Source organism: Crinia signifera, chromosome 2, assembly GCF_055691185.1.
Source record: "Crinia signifera chromosome 2, ASM5569118v1, whole genome shotgun sequence".
Classification (NCBI taxonomy): domain Eukaryota; kingdom Metazoa; phylum Chordata; class Amphibia; order Anura; family Myobatrachidae; genus Crinia; species Crinia signifera.
The window spans coordinates 73823219-73834982 of NC_139218.1; positions in this window are offsets into that span (position 1 = coordinate 73823219).

Here is an 11764-nt window from a genome sequence, read left to right on the forward strand (position 1 = left end):
GTCCTGGTTTTATTTGTAATCAATGGATGTTAATTTCAGTGTTTTAATACAGGTATCTTAATTGAAAGCAATACAATACCTTTTGAAACCATGTCCCAACACATGCTTAAAAATGAGCAAGGCAGACAAAGCTTAGAAAATAATTAAACCTTTTTTTTTTCCCCCTTTAATTCTTGTTCAAACGGTATTAGTTCACCTGCTTTCTACAAATGCATATTTGGGCTTTATGGTGAGACCTTTTTGAGGGTTAAATGGAGAATAAAATGAGGAATTACTTCAGATATTGTGCTTAAATGGCTCTAATTGCCATTCGTCTGGTCTTGCAAGTATTGCCTCTAAATGCATTTATGGAAGTGTAGAATAATCTTGTTAAAGGGATCTTTAGGCTATTGTTTCACAGCTGCATAAATAACATTTAGTTTTACATAGTGCAGCATATTGCGTTGCACTTCACAACTGGAATGTGACACTAAAACTCTTATAGACAGGCATAATGGGACTTGTAGTTTCACAACAGCTGGAGGGCCACTGTTTGGACATGCCTGGCCTAAAGGTTATGATGCCCTTCATAGGCAGAATGAAGAAGTGACAAAACTCCTAACCTCAGGTGTACTAATTCATTTAAATCTAATGGTGTTACAATTCGAGCTGCTCCAAAATAAAGTACATGGTATTTTAAACATTAACAAACACTACTTAAATGCTACATAAAGAACATCACATTTGAAATGGTTTAGTGTATAACAATATAAAACTAGAAAAAATAATTATAGGTTTGCTGTCTCAAAGCATATACCAACAGCTGTTCATAGTCTAATCGTTGGGGGCATACATATGGTGCGGTCCTTGTGGCTGCATTCTGCAGCATTGCCCTTGTTAATGATCCAGTTCATAGTCAAAATGGACTGCCTGTAGAATCTATTTTCACTTGTGATAAATATGCATCAGTATTGCAAGCCCTTTAACACAATACAGCTTTTTTTTTTTTTTACTTTGCTTCTGATTTGACAAGATTGTCAAAATCAAAGTGTATGGACGCTGATAGAAGAACATTCATTAAGGTAATTATGGAAAAGTAAAAATGGGAGTTCACTGAATGCCACAGGGTAATTAGTAATGCTATGGTTATATATTCTACAATAGAGAAGATCTTACACACATGTTTATGGTATAGATCACAGATTCTCAAAGATGGTCCTCAGGAGCCCACACAGTGCATGTTTTGCAGGTTTCCTTACATAATCTAGTGTAATGATTAGCTCCACCTGTGGATCTTTTAAAATGTCAGTCAGAAATGAGTGCAACTGTCAGGTGACCTGGAACATGTGAAATGTGTGGGGGACCGAGTTTGAGAACCTCTGTGCTAGACAATGTCTAACTTGACAGCCACTAGGGTTACCACTAATGGTCAACATATCTTTAGAGTTGACATGAGTTTTTCCTGGTTTTTGGTGTCTGTTGACTTATGTTGACATGGGTAGCATATAAGTGGACTGCATCTCCTCACGTTCTCTGCTGCACTTGGCACTATTATATTCTCACTCTATGCCCGCTTCGATAGTAAAGTGTGAAAAACAATGAACAAAAAAAAGTGCCAATGCCGACCTGGGGTATGGTGACCATTCTTCGGGGACCAACCTAGTCACTGTCGACCAGTAGTAGTCAACTAAACATTGTTGGCCCAGGGACTGCATACCCATTCTATACTACAACTGTGTAGTTTGTATATTCTTCCTGTGCTTGCGTGGGTTTACTGCCTCAATCAAAAATATACTGAAAGGTTAGATGGTTCCCAACAAAATGAACCCTAGAATTAAGTGTGTGGTATGCAATATAGTACGCACCACTGGGGCAGGGACTGACATGAGTGTCCAAAATATTCTCTGTAGTAATTATACTTTTCAAGATTCTCCTTGATTTAAAGTTGAAGTAATAATTACAAAGCCAGTTGAATTGGCCCTATTTTTTGTGTGCTACAGACTTAATAGATCAAGGCCTAACTTGCATTTCAGGGCGGTGGTTCTCAAATGCTTTCCTTCAGACATCTTAGATCAGGTTTAAAAGATATCCATAGCTCATCAGAGGGTTAACCCCTAGAGTGGTGGGTTTTCCTGTGGCATGACAAACCTTCCAAGGCAGGTTTGTTCTGCTCCAGAAATACCACAGAAGGGGCAGCCGCTGCCTTCTGCTGCAGCCCGTGCTCCCCTGGTGCTTTGGCTGTTTGGGGCCACTTGGGTTCGGGAGTGCTCGGGTGTTCATCTGTTCAGGCATTCCTGTGTTTGGACGCCCAAATGGATGAGCCCGGACTTACTTCCCTGAGGGGTCCTGAACCTCCCTGAGTGGAGGATGGGGGGAATCCGCGACGGGGAATGGTGATGTGCCAGTGGTGCAACCTTTATTTAATTTCTCGGGAGAGCCCACTCCAGTGCAGCCCAATAAATTTATGTGCATACCACCGAAGGGGTTAAATCAAATTGACTGAAGTACTAGGTATCACCTGTGCCCAAGCATGCATGTACCTAAAACATGGACCATTACAGTGTTTTGAGTTTGTGAGTCTCTGGTAAATTATTACATTTTAAATCCAGTGAATTCAAAATTAGTAAGTCAATGATTTCAAAGAATATGTTTTTTTATTTTATTTACCTCCCAGGTGTATGTAGGCTAGTTATCTGTTCAATTTGGCCGGAGAGAAACATCCAGCAATAGCCCACAAATGTGGCAAAAAAGGTAGATGGTTTGTGAGTCATGATGGTGCTTCAACTGGGTACATACAGATTTATCTGCCTGCTGGAAGCATAAATCTGGTAAGGTAAGGGAGCAAATGCCAATCAACTATTGTAAAACACATAAAAACAGTTGTATACATTTGTTAATTCAAATGCATTTAACCAACTTGCTGCTTTATTGGAAGCAAAATATTGATCATAATATACTCCCATACATTACTAGAGGTTTGCTTTAGACTAGCCATGCCATGAATTTATGGCATAAATATATAAATAAATTTTGCACAGTGCAGCACAACTACAACGTACACAAAATATGATATTACTATGATTATGCTGCCGAACCTTTCCTTCATTTAGCTGATTAGCCAATAACCTGCATGTTCAGTGTGTCCGGGGGCGTAATGGTATAAATGTTAGATTGACACCTTTAAATGGTTGACATACTCAAGTGACAGAAGATCGACACAAGCAAAATGTTGGCATAGACATGGTCGACACTAAAAAGGTCAACACTTTTTTTTGTGGCGTCTATGTTGACATGGACACCGCTTAAGTGTACAGCAGGGGGCAAGGGAGGAAGCAGAATCTGGTCATGGGCAGGTCAGCAGCAGGGCGGGCAACATTTCCCAAAACTAACCCCCCCCCCCTCCTGTTGTAATTCTGCAGAGGGGCCTCTCTCTCCCTCCTAATGGACCAGGCCAGCAGCAGCTCGGGCAGTGCTGCCCCCCCCCCAACCCCTCCTCGCTCAATTTGAGAACTGGCAGGACTTTTAGAAGTTCCACCCTCTATCCTCTTCCCCTGGGAGCAGCAGCCACCTGGACAAGATGAAATCCAATCCAAGCATCAGCAGGGAGAAGCAGCGGGCGGCGCTGGCCAACACCGGGGAGCCGACACTTGATGTTGATGGAGATACTGTAGGTCAGTATATAGCAGGGGTGGGCAATAAGTGTCCCTCCAGCTGTTGATGAACTACACATCCCAGCATGCCTTGCCTTAGTTTTGCTATTTGGCCTTGCTGAAACTGATGCAAGACATGCTGGGATGGGTAGTTCATCAACAGCTAGAGGGACGCTTATTACCCACCTCTGGTATATTGGCCCTCATTCAGATCTGATCTCAGTACAAATTTGTTCTCAAAATGGGCAAAACCATGTGCACTGCAGGTGGGGCAGATGTAACATGTGCAGAGAGAGTTGAATTTGGGTGGGGTGTGTTGAAACTGAAATCTAAATTGCAGTGTAAATATAATGCAGCCAGTATTTACCCTGCACAGAAACAAAATAACACACAAATCTAACTCTCGCTATACATGTTACATCTGCCCCACCTGCAGTGCACATGGTTTTGCCCATTTTGAGAACAGATTTGTACTGTGATCAGATCTGAATAAGGGTCATAGTGTAAGGATTGGAAGTGGGCCATTAAAGATTGTTGCCTCAGTGGTTATTATCAGAGTCAATGGTAAAGGTATAGAGCTGGGGTAGTCAACCCTAGTCCTCGAGAGCTACCAACAGTGCATGTTTTGCAGGTCTCCTCACAGAATCACAAGTGAGCCAATTAGCTCCATCTGTGTATCTTTTAAAATGTGTCAGTGATTAATGAGTGCAGCTGTGCAGCAGCTAGGTTGTCTGGAAAATGTGAACTGTTGGTAGCTCTCGAGGGCTAGAGTTGGCTACCACTGGTATAGAGGGAAGCAACATTTTCAGGATAGGAAAGGGTAGAGATGGGGGAAAGATATGAGTCGAGGGAATACCAAATCTTGTGGTCAAGGGTTACATTAACTACATTACCTCCCAAACTACACTTGGGTAGTGGAACCTTGATGCCCTTGATCCTTTTTTTTTTTTGCTGCTGCCTCAACTCGCATCTTTCCCTCTTTATCTCCACTCTTGTTCTACCCCAGAGGTTATACAGTATATATTTTTTTAATCAATAAGGTAATTAGATGTAGGTGTGGTTTCCCACCACACCTATATCTAATTCCCTTAGGGTGAGATCCATTGAGAAAGTTAAAGAAAGGGAGAGAAGTTATATGCGATTAGCAGTGAGGATATTAAAATCACCCAGGATGATGGAGGGTACATCTGAAGCAGTGTTGGCTCTTACCTCTGTGGAGGAGGGGGGCTGCCATGATGCTGCCCCCCTCCACTGCTGGTCCCTGCCGCCGGTGCCTGCTGGTCCCCGCTGATGGTGCCCGTTGTTTCCCCTGCTGCCGGTCCTGACACCCGTCTCGGCCGCAGGACCAGAGCATGCTCAGTAGTTTCTTCGGTCCTGCGCATGTGCTGGCCCGCAGCCTCTATGGGCTGCTTCGGCATAGAATAGAAGCATATTCATGGTTCAGGGCCGGAAGCATGCGCAGGATCGTCCAATGGGACTGCTTTGGGTGACTGGCAGGTCAGACTTCCAATAGAAAGTCACTGCCAGTCACAGTGAAGCCAGAACAGTCTCAAATTGTTAAGGAAGATTGTGGGGGGACAATAGATAACTGGAATTCAGAGGTGAATAGGATGGAACTGGCACACAGATTGACATTTGGGGTGACATTTAATAGAATGTGATTTTTCGGGCACTTTTCAAAATCGCACTTTTGAAAATTGCTTATTTTTGACGGAATACAATAATTTAATGAGATGCCAAATTTTCTGCAAAAAAGTGCGATTTTCAGTCATGAAAATGTGCGATTTTGTGTAAAAATAAATAAATGGCGTGGGGTCCCTCCTCCTGAGCATAACCAGCCCTTACAAACACCGGTTTGGTCCTGGTTTCAGAAATCATGGGGCAAAACAAATAGGGTTCCCCTGGATTTTATTAAACCAGCACCAGGCTCAAGGGCCGGTCCTGGTTCCCAAATGAGTAGGGGTCCCCCGTATTTCAATAACCAGCATCGGGCCCAACCAGCCAGCAGGGTAATGCCACAGCCCTAGGGAGACTTTTTATTCAAGTCTCCCCGGCCAAAGCATTCACCCCCTGACCGGTCAGCATGGGCAGGGGTCCTGGGGAAGTGGGGACCCCCCAAAGAATGGGTCCCCCCTCCAGAACTTACCTGCCCAAGCTGAAGCCCGGGGCTGTCCCCAATGCCCCTTGGTGGTGGGCATCAGGCTGATACATTGTGTAAATAGCTTTTTCTAATTTTAGCCTGGGTACTTGTGTATTATAGCGGCGCCCCCGATGTACATCGCGCAATGTTTTTATCGCATTGCATCGCATGCCATGCACCCGATGGCATGCGATGCGATGCGATTTTGGCCCCCTATGCGATGAAACATTGTATAAGCACCCTATAGGGTGCTTTTAAGCACCCAAATGGGTGCTTAAAATGTTAAATGCACCCCCACGCCACCCCCCACTATAAACGTGAACGTCGGCGTGAAGTTGAGAATAGAAAGTGTGGCGAGCGCACGTGGATACCTGTGAAGCCCGCGAGGGGACGCCGATACCTGTGAAGGTATCCGCGTCCCCACGAGGGGCTCGCTGCGCTCGCCACGCTTCGGGCGCGGTGGCTCGCTGCGCTCACCACACTTTCTATTCTCAACTCCACGCCAACGTGAATAGTGGGGGTATGAAAAGGTCGGAGGACGCGTACCGCCGCCCCTCGCGGGCTCGCTGCGCTCGCCACGCTTCGGGTTCACGTTTATAGTGGGGGGGTGACGTGGGGGTGCATTTAGCATTGTAAGCACCCATTAGGGTGCTTATACAATTTTTAATCGCATCGCATTGTATGGCATACACAATGTCATACAATTTAAAAATTGTATGACATTGTACAATATCACGCGATATCGCGTCGCATCGCATACCATCGCATGCCTTATGGTATGCGATGCGATGGGCGCCGCTATAATACACAAGTACCTTAGCCTGATGCCCACCACCCAGGGGCATCAGGGACAGCCCTGGGCTTTACCACGAGCAGGTAAGTTCTGGAAGGGGGGGGGGCTTCTTTTGGGGGGGGGGGTCCCCACTTCACCTGTACCCCTGCCATGCTGACTGGTCAGGGGGGTGAATGCTTTGGCTGGGGGACTTGTATAAAAAGTCTCCTCCGGCTGTGGCACCCTGTTGGCTGGTTGGGCCAGGTGCTGGTTCTTGAAATACCGGGGGCCCCTACTCATTTTGTCCCCCATATTTTGGGAACCAGGACCGGCCCTTGAGCCTTGTGCTGGTTAAATAAAATCCAGGGGAGCCGTATTTGTTTTGCCCCTTGAAACTAGGACTGGTTCTTTGAGCCTGGGGCTGGTTATGCTCAGGAGGGGGGACCCCATGACGTTTTTTTTCCTGTTTTTGATAATTTTTCCCTTATTTGGGACAGAACCATGCACAGATCACACTGGTCTGTGCATAGTTCTGTCAAGTTCGCCCATCACAACCTGGTCTGTTTGTGTGGCGATTTTTAGTAACTATTTCCTGATTTCAAATTCAATTAAATAGGCAATTTTTATACTTTATAATGGGAAAACATTTGTATGTGAGTTCCAGCGTTACAAAAAAATCACCACTTCAGAACATGCGAAATTGCTGCAAAATGCGCGATTTTGCTGCATTTTTTCGGAAAAAGTGCGAAAACTGATGTTATTTTGGCAAAAATATTGCCCCCAATAAAGTTGTATCATATTAAATGTCACCCTTGGAGAAGGAGAGCTCAGGTAGAATGATGAAGTAGGTGCATGCTATAAGGCACAAGAGAAAGGAAGTTTAGCACTAGTGATGATATAGAGTAAAATAGGTTATATAATTGACTTTATTTAAACTAAATGAAAACAGAGTTAGTTTTATTTCTTTAAAAAAAAAATCAGGATTGCTTGTACTATATGCCCAACAAACAAATGGGTGGTAAATTTAACTTTGGAGTGCCATGCTTTTACCTTGCATATATACAGCACTGATACGTTTGCAAAAAAATTGAAATTTTAGAATTTTTTTCTTAAATATTTTATTGTACTGCTTTTATACCTGCCACATGCTTAAATGACAGTTTAAATACTTGTCCAAATATTTTAAGAAATTAGCACAATAGGGTCGGTTAGAACATGTCTTGGGTGTTTTTCCTTATTGTACATGTTCATGGTATTAAGCATGCAATCCTTTTTTTACTTTCCAAAAATGTAGTCCAGTTTTTTTGTGGGTCCTTTAAAGCTGAAAATGGTGTTACATATACTAGGTATGGTTATATTGTATAGATAACATTTTCTGGTAATGTTTGTTCACTTGATCTCACTACAGCTGTATACCGGGCTTCTGTCCGCATTTTTATTGCTTGGGATAATCTCTTTAATAATGTTGCTCGCTTGGGTTCATCCACGTGGTCTAGCTCATTTAACTCCAGTTCATGGCCAAAAATTTCAATCTTAAAAACAAAATAAAAGCAGAGTTAAAACTTTAACCCAGGCATGTCCAAAGTCAGGCCCGGGGGCCAAATGCGGCCCATGCTGTCATTTCAAGCGGCCCACAGCCTCCAACTGGAAGCCGGCAGAGCATCAGATGTGGGAAGCACAGCACAGGACACATTAAAGGTGGGGACCCGGCGAGCACGCCTTTACCTTGCTGTCTGCTGCAGTGAGGAGGTGCCGGCCACCACAGTCAGATGTGTTTGGCGTCCTACACCTGCAATTGTATATCACCCTACTCCACAATCACAGTGACAGCAGTGTTTGGGGAGGGGGGCAGCAAGGGGGCCAAGCATCTCCTGTCCTTGCAGTGCCTGCTTTGCCTCTCTGTCCTCTGGCTCACACAAGGGGCTGGGAAACATACAGAGAAGGGAGGGGGCAGAGTGGGGGACATACAGTGAAAAAGGGTCAGGCTGGGGTACATACAGTGAATGGAGGCAGTGATGGCTATTCAGAGAAGGGGGAGCAGGGGCAGGCTGGGGGACATACAGTGAATGGGGGCAGAGTGGGATACATAGTGAATGGGGTCATACAGTGAATGGGGGACATACAGTGAAGGAGGGGCAGGCTGGGGGGCATACAGTGAATAGGGGCAAGCTGGGGTACCATTCTGATGTGATTAATGATTCAAAGAATGTCAGGCTGAATGGTCGGCCCCCACACATTTACACTTCACCAAATCTGGCCCACGTCGCAAAAAGTTTGGACACTCCTGCTTTAACCCCTTCCTGACAGAGCCAGTTTTTGCGTTCCTGACAGAGCCCTTTTTTTCAAATCTGACATGTATCACTTAAGTGGGGATAACTTTTTTTTGCTTTTACTTATCCCAGTGATTTTGAGATTTTTTTTTCCGTGACACATTGTACTTCAAATTAGTGGTAAATTTGGGTCGATACAGTCTGTGTTTTTTTGTGAAAAATACCAAAATGTCGGAAAAAATGGAAAATTTAGAAATTTGCAAAATGTTAAATTTTCTGCTTGTGAGACAAATAATCATACCACTCAAAATAGTTAATAACTAACATAGACCATATGTCTACTTTATGTTTCCATCATTATTTCAACTTCCTTTTAATTTTTTTGGACACTAGGAGGCTTACAATATGAATAGCAAATTCTCAAATTTTCAAGAAAATTTCAAACACTGATTTTTTTAGGGACCAGTTCAGTTCTGATGTGACTTTGAGGGACTTGTATGTGAGACACCCCCATAAATGATACCATTTCAAAAACTGCACCCCTCACAGTATTCAAAACAGCATTTTGGAAGTTTGTTAACCCTTTAGGTGTTTCACAGGAATTAAAACAAAGTGTAGGTGAAATTTCAAAATTTAATTTTTTTTGCAGATTTGCAATTTTAATACATTTTTCTAAGGAACACAGATTAGATTAGATTAGATTAGATTCATTTATTGTTATTGCCCCTATTAGGACAACAAAATTCAGTTTTTACATCCAACCGTAATCCAGCACATAGACAATACATAATACATACACAATTATACAATTCATACATAAAAAAAAAAAAAAAAAAATATAAAATAGCATACCCTACATTAAGACAATACTCCCTAAAATCCACACAAAAACACAGTACATTTTACTAGAGAAATGTGACTAAAAATTGATTCCCCCAATTCTTTTGTTTTCATAAATATCCTATATGTGGCCCTAGTGTGCACGTTGACCAAACCACAGGCTTCATAATAGAAGGAGCACCTACTTGATTTTGGAGCCTCCTTTTTATGAGATTATTTTTTAGGCACCATGTAGGTTTCTAGGCACCATAAGATGCTAAAAGTTAGGAACCCCCCCACAAGTGACCCCATTTTGCAAACTACACCCCTCAGGGAATTCATCTAGGGGTATAGTGTACATTTCAAACCCCCAGGGGTTTCACCAATTGTGGTACAACTGGGCAGTGAAAATTAAAAATTAAATTTTTTACACAAAAATGCAGTTCTGGCTCAAAATTTTTCATTTTCAGAAGGTATGAAGGAGAAAAAGCACCCCAAAATCTGTGCCCCAATTTCTCCCGAGTACGGCAATGCCTCACATGTGACCAAAAAATACCAGTTGGGTGCATGGCAGGACTCAGAAGGGAAGGAGTGATTTTTGGTGGTGGAATGTTGGTGGGTGCTATGTCGCATTAGCAAGACCCCCAAAGCACCAATACAGTGGAACCCCCCCACAAGTGACCCCATTTTGCAAACTACACCCCTCAGGGAATTCATCTAGGGGTATAGTGTACATTTCAAACCCCCAGGGGTTTCACCAATTTTGATACAACTGGGCAGTGAAAATGAAAAATTACATTTTTTTACACAAAAATGCAGTTCTGGCTCAAAATGTGTCATTTTAACAAGGAATGAAGGAGAAAAAGCACCCCAAAATCTGTGGCCCAATTTCTCCCGAGTACGGCAATGCCTCACATGTGACCAAAAAATACCAGTTGGGTGCATGGCAGGACTCAGAAGGGAAGGAGTGATTTTTGGATTTTGCAGCTCAGATTCTGGTGGAATGTTGGTGGGTGCTATGTCGCATTAGCAAGACCCCCGAAGCACCAATACAGTGGAACCCCCCCACAAGTGACCCCATTTTGCAAACTACACCCCTCAGGGAATTCATCTATGGGTATAGTGAGTACTTTGACCCCACTGGTGTTTTGTCAAATTGTTAGGCATCGATACGTGAAAATGAAAAATTTCATTTTTTCCATTAATTTGTAGATTCACCCCATAATTTTATACTTCCACAAAGGGCAATAGTAGAAAAAGCACCCCAAAATTTGTTACACAATTTCTCCTGAGTATGGCAATACCCCATATATGGTTGTAAAACGCTATTTGGGCAGACAGCAGGCTTCAGAAGGGAAGGTGCACCATTTGGCATTTTTGGCGCAGATTTTGCTGGAATGGTTTTCATGCGCCATGTTGCATTTGCAGAACCCCTGTTGTATCAGAGCAGTCAAAAACCCCAACAAGTGATACCATTTTGTAAACTACACCCCTCAAGGAACTCATCTATGGGTATAGTGAGTACTTTGACCCCACTGGTGTTTTGTCAAATTGTTAGGCATCGATACGTGAAAATGAAAAATGTAATTTTTTCCATTAATTTGTAGATTCACCCCATAATTTTATACTTCCACAAAGGGCAATAGTAGAAAAAGCACCCCAAAATTTGTTACACAATTTCTCCTGAGTATGGCAATACCCCATATATGGTTGTAAAACGCTATTTGGGCAGACAGCAGGCTTCAGAAGGGAAGGTGCACCATTTGGCGTTTTTGGCGCAGATTTTGCTGGAATGGTTTTCATGCGCCATGTTGCATTTGCAGAACCCCTGTTGTATCAGAGCAGTCAAAAACCCCAACAAGTGATACCATTTTGTAAACTACACCCCTCAAGGAACTCATCTATGGGTATAGTGAGTACTTTGACCCCACTGGTGTTTTGTCAAATTGTTAGGCATCGATACTTGAAAATGAAAAATGTCATTTTTTCCATTAATTTGTAGATTCACCCCATAATTTTATACTTCCACAAAGGGCAATAGTAGAAAAAGCACCCCAAAATTTGTTACACAATTTCTCCTGAGTATGGCAATACCCCATATATGGTTGTAAAACGCTATTTGGGCAGACAGCAG